Here is a 10,673-nt window from a genome sequence, read left to right on the forward strand (position 1 = left end):
TAATATTCCAGCTTCAGGAAGTTTATCCTATCATAATGGAGATGATTATAGCTACTTTGAACCTACTTTCATGGATCTACCATATTATCTTTTTTTTACTATGACATTTGACTGTTACTTTTCAAAGAAGGTGTAATTTATAAGTATAACGTGCATCACATGCAATTTTAATGATGCAGGCAAATAATTTTGATGCAATATAATTAATAAAAGGCAAGCGTGAACTGTAGATTTACCCAGATTAGATTCAATAAGTACATATAAATGATATTAAAATCCTGCGTGCTCGTTCCATATAATGTCCCTTGAACATTACAAGTATTTACTTATTCCAAATACATGTAGTTCAAAATTAAGTCAGAAATTCTAAAAAAAATAATTTTAAATTAAAGTTTATTTCAGGAAACAAAGCCTGTCTGAAACTCCAAAATGACATTTCCAGAAAGCTGAAGAATGGATAAAAATGTATCTACCATCTTACAACCCAGATTTCATTCCACTGAAAAGAAAAGGGACAGGGTAAGAAGTTATTATTAATAAAAGATATATATATGCTGAAACATCTTAAAAGATATATTGTTAGCTCACCTGAGCTGAAAGCTCAAGTAAGCTATTTTAATCACTTTGTATCTGCCATCTGTCTGTAAACTTTTCACATTTTCATCTTCTCCAGAACCACTGGGCCAAATTCAATCAAACTTGGCATAGATCATCCATGGGTTAAGGGGATTCAAGTTTGTTGAAATGAAAGACTATGCCCCCTTCAAAGGGGCGATAATCTTAATATAGCTAGTCCCTGTGTATATATATGCATGACTTGTGATGTCTGTATACATGTATGCGTCCTGTTTTATTTCAAATTTCTGTTTTTATGTCTATGCATGCAATTATATATCATTAGTGCTTTGTGTTTTTTTAATGCTATATAGTCGGTTAAAGAGCTCTTAGCTCATGTTTATTGTTACCTGTATATAGTTCCGGCTTTAAATAAAAATTACTTACTTACTTACTTGCAAAAATGTAAAAATAGGCCGGGGGTGGGGGGGGGGTGGCATTTAAAAATCTCCATAAGAACCACTGGGCTAGAAAAGTTCAAATTTACATGACAGCTCTCTGACATAGTGCAGATTCAATTTTGTTAAAATCATGGCCCCGAGGGTAGGGTGGGCCACAATAGGGGATAAAGGTTTTACATACAAGTATATAGGAAAAATCTTTTTTAAAAATATTTCTTGAACTATTTAAGCTAGGGCTTTTATATTTTGTATATACATTTTTTACGAAAAGTTCTTTCATGTGATGCAACAGTGTTCGATCTTGTGACTTTGACCTGGAAGTTTGACCTACTTTTGATAAAAATCTTACCTATTCAATATCTCAACTATTTAAGACAGAGCTTTCATATTTTGTATATAGATTTCTTATGTCAAGATCTTTTGTATCATGCATGTACCATGATTAACCTTGTGACCTTGGTCTTATCCAGAACAGCAAGATCTTGTCGATCATATTGGTGTTGAGGCGGTGTTGGGGCATTTCTGTGTAATGTGAATTCATTTTCAGTAATGTTGTGATCCTTTGGGGCTCATGTAGGCTGGGTCCACAATATGGGATCAACATTTTTCATAGGAATAAAGACTGAAATCTTTTTAAAATCACAACAGCTGTACAATGACAGGGCCAAGGTGACTCCGTTGAGCGATGTGGCTCTTTGGCCTCTTGTACTGTTTAAGACGCATGTATTTAAAATTTATCATAGGGTATATTTGCATTTATTTTTTCAGAAATTTTGCATGTCCATGTCTTGGAAGGTGAATAGGTGAAAAGTCAATAGATGCTTACCAGATCAGATGCTTGCAGAGGATACTGGGGATAAAGTAGCAGAAAATTATGGAAAACAGGAAGTGGCAGCCAGGACTGACATCAATGCAATAAACAATGAGCTGAGGAGACGGTGATGGAACTATATAGGACACGTGCTATGGAGGGGAGGTGACAATGACAGTGAGATGGCGTTGGGTTGGACACCAGAAGGGAAGAGGGCATTTAAGAGACCGAAAACAACCTGGAGAGGAACAGTAGAAGCAGAAAGAAAGATTGCAGAATGGAGAAACTTGAATGAGATCAAGATGGTAGCAATAGAACAGAGTGGATTGGAGAGAGTCTCGGTCCTATGTGTTTTTGGCATGGAGAGAACTAAGTAATGTCTAGATTGTTGGAGATAGGATGACCAGGAATATGAATGGATGTGCTGGAAACTGTACTAAGACCCTTATGTATTTGGATAGATTTACATACCATCATGATTTTGCTATGAAAAACTTGAAAAAAATCCTCAACTCATATTGTAGCTGACATTGTACATTTGTACTTATTAATATTTCAAATGAACATATTTTTAGACATACAATATCTAAACTTTGGAGTCCATGTACATCTCCACATTGGATAATAGGTTATGATGTATGTGTGTGAAATCTTTTCCTATGGTATGCACATGTTAACACATTAGTTTAAATGATGATGTATATCTTATGACTATGGAAGAGATTGTGTTCAGAACAGAATATGTGTCTAGAAGAGTTGTTGCCCTTGAATGTAATTCATTATTTACATGGGGTTGAAAAATAATCCAGCACACAGTAGTACTAAATGCATTATGTTAAAATACATTTATGAAGGGTATAAGTGATACTGTCCATTACTGATTAATACACTTTGTGAAATCATATTGTTATGTTTAATAAATTTCAAGGCTGCACCTTTGTACATTTTACAATATAATATTCTGCACTTTGGTATCAAATTCTCTTAACCTAATTTAAGAGTTACATATTCATTAACAGCAAGTTAATTATGATATGCTATGTAGTTTGTCAAAGGGGCATTAGCTGTGAAAGTGATGGCAACCTTTTTATTCAAAATCTCTCAATAAGAATATATATTAATGCCTAATAATAATATTTATTTTGTACAAAAACATGAGAAACCTAATAAAACGACAATAGATTGTCACTTTTAGTGTATAGAAATACATAAGGACGAATTATTGTCTTGCAAGACAATAATCATTTAATTACCAAAATTCATGTGATATTCATACACATTAATGTGCCTGTTTTGGGGTTAAAAGGTGTTTGAAATAATTAAATACTGGTGTTATCACTGAAATATACATGTATGATATGGAGCCATTTAATTAATTTTTTGGTATCAAAATGGCAGCTAATGCCCCTTTAAGAATAACTATTTTCAATGCACATCATAATAACCTTGTTAAGCTTGAAAGAATATTGGCTATAAGGAATCTTGATCATAAATATTAAAAATATTTTTAATTTCTTTCAAGGAGTTCCTTATAAACAAGCATAAAATCATGATTATAGTACATTGACTCTTGTGTGTTTCAATCTGTTAGACTTTCCCATTTTATTGCATTTCTTGGAAGTTGTGTTAAAAGAATTGGTGGTCTTGAAAAAGGTTGTTGTAGTGAACAGCAAAGGTCAACTGCTATTCAACAGTCTGTATACCTAGTCACCAAGGGCAAGGGTAGAGGTCATGTGGTTCTGCATTTCACAGGGCCAGTTAAGGGGCTAAAAGAATATAGTGTTAATGACAATTATTTCCATGGAATAATGAGAGACATCTCCCATTTCTTGTTATAGTGTTCTTCTTTAAAGATTTTGTGGGAGATGAGAAATACTTTATTTGATGCACAGACACCAAATTAAAAGTGGAGCTTGTTGATCCTAAGTGACATCCTTGCCATTATCTTCAATGCAGTCTTTCATGTGTCTTATAAAGGTTTGCAAACACTAGTGCTTGCATAATGCACAGACACGTGAAGTGGGTAGTGTACGTGTACAGATGTTGTGTACACACCACCACCCCTCCACTGTCTACAAAATATATACCTGTATAACCAGTAATATCACCAGAATATGTTATTTCCCCACCGATCATCTTCATAAGTCATTATGAAGTCAGTTCTACATTCTATGAGCTCTGGTGAGATATTAATACATACCGTACCACTGGATCTAAAAGAAATCCGTTTTACCACCGTCCCATTCCAATTTGATATCCTTTACTCTCATGCGCTTTAAATCAGAGACGGGATACTTTTAACTTTGATAAAGTTGAATTTTCCATTATATTCACAAGCATAGTAAATTATCATCCCTTGCGAATTATGATATACTGGCTGACACCCCCCCCCCCCCCCCCCCCCCCTTACATTGCATGGTAGGATGAATCCGCCCCCTTCTTTACATGTATGGTGTTGAAGTTTGGAATAGAGAACATCTGTTATGGATTTTTTGGACCCCTTTTTATTTTCGTTTGATAGTCAAGAATTTTAGACGACCGCGAGTTATCCTCTGCTACCCCCCCCCCTTCAGAAAAAAAACCCCACGCCATCTGTCTGTCTGATGCTCTTAAGATTCTTATGTGCAACAAAAATGGAAGTTCAGTAAAATTTCTGGCAACTTTCTTGCATATTGTATTGAAAAAAAAATAATTTTGATTTATAGTCAATATTAGCCCTAAAATAATATATGTCTCTGATATGAAGCCTACCAAAAATACCGTGTAATTTCATTCCAAATGTACCTAGCCAAATTTGTCATGTAATTGGATATGTAAGGTATTTTATATCTATTAGAAAATATTTTATTAAGATTAATTTTTCGAATTTGAATATGGCGTATTATACGCCAACAATTATTCCGGAAATATATTATCTATTGGTGACGTTTCACCCAAGTAAGTATAATCTCGCGAGAATACCGCTTGTTTTCATCTGCCCGTGTAGCACATTCAATGTTTTTCAGACCCCCCCCCCCCCCCCCCCCCCCCCTCTTTTCTGTTTGAAAAAGGATGCTCAAAGCAAATGGTGGGGGCGATATTGAAATTACAAGTTTTTATAGCAGGTGAAATAAACCAATTTTTACGGTCATGCAAGAGTTGGGGGATGATTTTTTTTCTTCTTTAAATGAAGCACTAATTTGCACGTTGGTTTTCTTATTAGGGTCAAAATTTTAAACAAAAAAATAACGTTAAAGGCCGAGGATTTTGAAGAACCGGTCGATTGAATGAATCAACATGTAAGAATTAACGCTCGATAAAATTTATTTTGTATAAATGAGAACGTTAGCCATTGGTAAATTAAGCAGATTTTTCTACGTGTTCTTGTATCCATTTGAGACGATGTATGAGAGCCAAACATGCTGTTTCCAACGGGAGTTCCTGCGTACTGTGCAGATTTTCTAGCTATGTACAGCTTATGAATCGATCATCGTCCCACACCCCACGATGACTCAACATATTTCAAATTGTTTAGAAAGTTTTATTCTGTTTGAATTAGTTTTTGTGGACTGCACACCAGAATTCTTTCGCTACCTAAAGTTGTCTGTGTGACTCGTCCATAACGCATGGCCTAAAAAACAGTCAGGACATTCGGATTTTTCGATAGTTTCTTCAATAACTGGTCCAGACGAAGAATTCGTTCTTCCCCTGGCTTCCAGTTCCAACCAGTATACGCAAGATAGAGCCCTTATAGCGGCTAATGTGATGGTAAATTATTCTTCATATAGGCCCTAATGTCGCAAACCTCATTGTAAAAGAATGTTAAAGCCATTTATATTTATTAGATTCACCTGTTTTAAAACTAAAATAGCTGCACACAATACTTGTAAAAATCCTATGAAAATCAATTCAAAAATCGGCGCTCACGATGTGTGTAAAGGAAATTTCGATCTGGCTATAAAATATATCCGAGTCAGGGTGGGACTTGGGCACATAAAACCAATGGGGGATGAGGGGGTGCCCAAATTTTTTGTCAGTCAACCTTCAATTTGACCATCCCCACCCCGTTGAGGAAAACGATGTTGTGTCAATGTGTCTGCATAGGATTAAAAAAGTGCAAGTGATAACTATCTATATTTCTCTTATTGTCATCGGAGAATATACTCTGAAATTATCATACATTTATCATTAACCAGTCAGTATTATTTCAACCGATTCGGAGAGGATCTTGATCGATCTTCTTGTTCCTCCTCCGATGAAAAATCGTCGATGTGGCTGACATTTGCATTAATTATGAATTCAAAATGATATCCTTATATAACAAACTATGGTCCCCCATTCAAAAACTCCTCCAGTTGCGAATAAATCGTCTATGGGTGTACTTTTGTTTTGATTCGCAAATCTGAGTGCGGTCTCTTATGACGTCACAAATTCAGGAAATCAGGAACGATAATCGGGTAACGATTTTCTATTCCGACTACCTTTGCACTTCAATTTCTTCGAGTTAATATCGTTATTAATCTTTAAAAAGTATTTTTATGGGGAGTCTACGAAACAAAGTTGATAATTATGGAGAGAAAACGTATTGTTAAAAACCCTCTCCTGTGACCTTTAAGGACGACAGACCCTATTCGAAATTTTACGCTTTTGTGCATAAAGCTGCTCATATCGCAAGTGCCTCTTTTCGTAATATTTGCATGCCTTTAGGCCCCAGTAATTCCAGGACAGAGTCCTGACTGGTTCCAGGGGACAACACCTATGAAATCTCCCGCTTTTTTAATTGCAAAAACTAGCACCAGTACTCTCTAAAGTATTTCTATTGCATATCTTATAAATTCTTCTTAAAAGTTGTATATTTGACATGCATATATACATTAATGAAAAAATGCTAAAACTATATCCCATTAAAAGTGTACAAATTTAGTTTACTTAATTTATTTCCAACATTGGATGCATGATCTTTAATTCCTTAGAATGCATTAAGTACTATAGACACACGTTACATAGATATGAAAACAGACACTTTCATATTTTGTAGATATTTACGAATACTTGTCAGTTCTTTTCCCTATTTCAAACATAGATGGCGCAAAACTGGTTTTCCTCATTGTTGACTTCCGGTGTACATAAGAGTCATCAAATGTGACAGCGACAACGATCGTTTTAAGTCCCACGCAGCGTCTTGAGAAACACCAGTCTTCAGTTCAGTCCGACTTCGCAGATATCAGGGGCGGATCCGGGAATTGCGGTTACGGGGGGGGGGGGGGGGGAGGAGGAGGGGGGGGGGGCAGTGGGCAGCGGGTCCAGGGCGAAGCCCTGGTGGGGGTCCAGGATGAGACCGTCAAAACCGAGGTCCCGTGTCACAGCAGGTGTGTCACGATAAAGACCCCTCCCTGCTCAAAGGCCATAAGCGCTGAGCATACATGTAGGCCGAAATTTTGCAGCCCTTTACCGGCAGTGGTGACGTCTCCATATGAGTGAATTATTCTCGGGTGGGACGTTAAACAATATTTAATCAATGTACCCACCCAAGCGTTCAACAGAACACTGAACGTACCTCCATCACAAAAGAGCTGATATCTCGGAAGTTGCGTAATCGGTTGACACGTAAACAACCGAACGAATGTTGTAGCTCAGAGACTTGTACAGCCTACAGTCTATCCTTTGTAATGTTATGTGGACGCTTATCTGGTACCCACATATTTGTACGATAACTTTAGAAATCATTAAACAATAGGCCTACAGGATATATATCTTCACATCTAAGTAGCCTATCGAGTTAGGCACCCCTCAGCCCTCCAAGTCTTTTTATGTACCGCGATAGCGATTTCAACATGTTCATCAGTGCCAAGAAAACTGAATGTACGGAGATGAAACGTGAAGTCAAACGAACTTCAGATATTAAAAACATGTATGCAGTGTGATAACGTATAAAGAAAATGCTTGGAAGTAAATGCGCAGACGATGGGTGGATCTCGATTGTATCTGGAGTGGATTGGAGGTCTTAACTTCGTAATTGTTTGATCAAATAGCTAAAACCGTTAACTAGTGTAAGGTTTTTGTAACTATTCCTAACATGGTTGCATACAGTATATATTCAGGTTCATAAATTGAGCATATTATAATTTGTTTGAAATTTTTGGGGCAAAATCGATCGATGCATGTCCGTCTAGTCCGATTCCGAGGATGGCGCGGATCCGGTTTTATTGTAATAATATTGTTTGAAATAATGTTTTATTAACTTTAAATAATTACTGGTTTCGTAAAAAGACAATGGAACAATCCCCAACTATAATATCAAATATTACGTTATGTATTAAGCCTATAGATTGGAAAAATATTCAGATTTCGTGTATGAAATATGAAATTCCGGTTATTTGCAGAACATAAAAAGTAAAAATTCACATATCCCCCATGCCTCGATCCAAAAAAAAAACCAAACAAACAAAAAAAAAAAAAAAAAACCTCTCAAATTCCAAACAGTATATAGCATACTAATCTACAATAAATTAATATTTATTGGATCGAGGCCTGGGGGTTATTCTAATTTTTGGTGCATATTGTTGGAAATTATCAACTTTTACAAAAATAACACAACTGTTATTGGTTCTGCATGTTATAATTTCAATGTGCGTGAATTTTCGCGGAAAAACACACCGGATTTATAAAGAGGAAAGTCTAAGCTATTCCATACCGTGATGGAATTTTGGAATGAAGATTTATTTCACTCAAAATTATAGGGCCATGTTTGTGTATTCGTGGCTCTTGTTCTTTCACTGTCGTACAATGTTTTGTTTATAATAAAAGCCATACATAGGCCTATTGTTCATTGTGGTTTATATTTTTAAAAATCATTGCATTACATTTTTCAATATTCATTTGTAACTTTCAATCAAAAACCGAGGTCCCGTATCACAGTAGGTATGGCACGATAAAGATCCCTCCCTGCTCAATGGCCATAAGCGCCGAGCATAGGACTAAATTTTGCAGCCCTTCACCGGCAGTGGTGACGTCTTCATATGAGTGAAATATTCTCAACAATAATTAATCAATCCAATCTGAAGTATGAACATTTATATTGACCTTCAAATTTAAAAGGTCATTTGTTAAGTGGTGTATTTTACAATTAAATCACTCATATCATGAACTGTCATGGTACATGAAAGTAAACACGGGTCAAATTATGTAGGCCACCATCAGTTTCCTGCAACACCATGGACAAACGTCATTTGTATACAACCACTCCTACGCAGGATACAGTCGTGCTTTTCACGCAGAGTACAACCAACTCATAGTATATCAATCATAGTACATGGATGGAGACGTGAACTTAGAAGTTGAAAGAAAGCTTGAACTTCTGTCTTAGACTTGCAATCCAACTTGTAATATTCAATTAAAATGTAGAAACTCGAAATGTCACGTCATTTCCGTTGCTTTCGATAAGATGGGGAAGGTACATTGTATCGAGGGCGTTTCGGATCACTGGATCTTTAATACGACATGTAGACATAAGCAGACGAGAGGGAGAAGTCGTTGGATCTTTGTCCAACATAGATCTCGCCAGAAACCGGTGGACGGAGAGTAGATATTGTTAAAAATAAGCCGCGAATCGAGGGACACCCAGAAATCCAAAACGGCGAGTGTCGTCCCTTTACTTTTTTTTAAATGTACACATGATATACCTTTTTTAAAACCTCGGAAAAGCGGATTTTGGTGGTGGATTTTATTTATATAATCTATTATTTTGACTAAAATCATGCTAAACTTCAATTTATTATTCGGGAACAAATAATACAAAACTTCAATATCTGACAACCAAGCCCCTGTGATCTAAACGTGTCCTTCCGACGCTCTCTTAAAATTGAGGTTAGAAACGCCTTTGATGTAAACGGATCGTGCGCCACCTGTAATCAAGGGCGAGTTATTTGAAGTTTTATTTGCCAACGTTTTATATCATAATATATGACCTTATGACTTAGGTCTTATCCAGAACAACAAAATCATGTTAGTCATATTGGCATACTAAGTATCTGTGTTGTGTGAATTCATTTTCATTTATGTTGTAATCCTTTGGGTAAAAAAAAAAAAAATCATCACAACAGTTGAATAATGGCAGGACCAAGGTGACTTATGTGAGCGATGCAGTCCACGGGTCCCTTGTTTTTCTTGCATGTCAACAACCAGGCCAAATAAAGCAATAGATTGAGAAAAATGCAAGCACATGACTGGACACACCCCTTCTGCAAAAAAAAAAGTATCACTATAGTGTTCTTTGGTTTTTTTTTAATGCAGATCCTGAATTTAATACCAAATTGTTGGAACCCTAGTATACATGTAGGTCATACCCCCCCCCCCCCTCCCTCGCCGAAAAAAAGAAAGAAATGATCTGTGCATAAGACTGGATGTACAATTAAGTCTGGGGTGGCTGAATTAAAGAGCAATGGCGGATCCAAAAGGGAATGAAAAATCAAAAAATCATGGGGCATCGAAGACACTGAGTCCTGGCCAAAGACTCCTGCAACTACTAATATTTAACAAAACAAGACATTTTTAAGTTTTTGGACGTTTTTCTATATACAAGAAAAGGTCATATTTTGTGATGATTATTAGTAACAGAAATGTGATTTTAAAAGTTACAAACTTTTTGCATTTTCGCAGCGGGCAAATGTAAGAGAATATGTCACCAATGCTTGACCACAAAAATGATGGTGTCTCTAAAGATCTAAAAGACACCATGCATATATAAACCAATAACTAAACTATGTTATGTCATGTATTAGAAAATACTTTGGGAAATTGTACATGCCTGCTTGTATGTAATTTGGCTAATTTTAGTGCAAATTACGCACACCTCTCTAGCACTGATA

General features: G+C 36.1%; 1 long non-coding RNA gene across 1 annotated transcript; it reads left to right on the top strand.

The window, feature by feature from the left end:
- Nucleotides 1-251: 251 nt before the first annotated feature.
- On the top strand, nucleotides 252-2,759 carry LOC125660901 (uncharacterized). The gene is made up of 2 exons (XR_007364529.2): nucleotides 252-519; nucleotides 1,785-2,759. It is a non-coding gene; the product is annotated as an uncharacterized LOC125660901 (long non-coding RNA).
- The last annotated feature ends 7,914 nt before the right edge of the window (nucleotides 2,760-10,673 follow it).

Source organism: Ostrea edulis, chromosome 8 (assembly GCF_947568905.1).
Source record: "Ostrea edulis chromosome 8, xbOstEdul1.1, whole genome shotgun sequence".
In the NCBI taxonomy this organism is placed as follows: domain Eukaryota; kingdom Metazoa; phylum Mollusca; class Bivalvia; order Ostreida; family Ostreidae; genus Ostrea; species Ostrea edulis.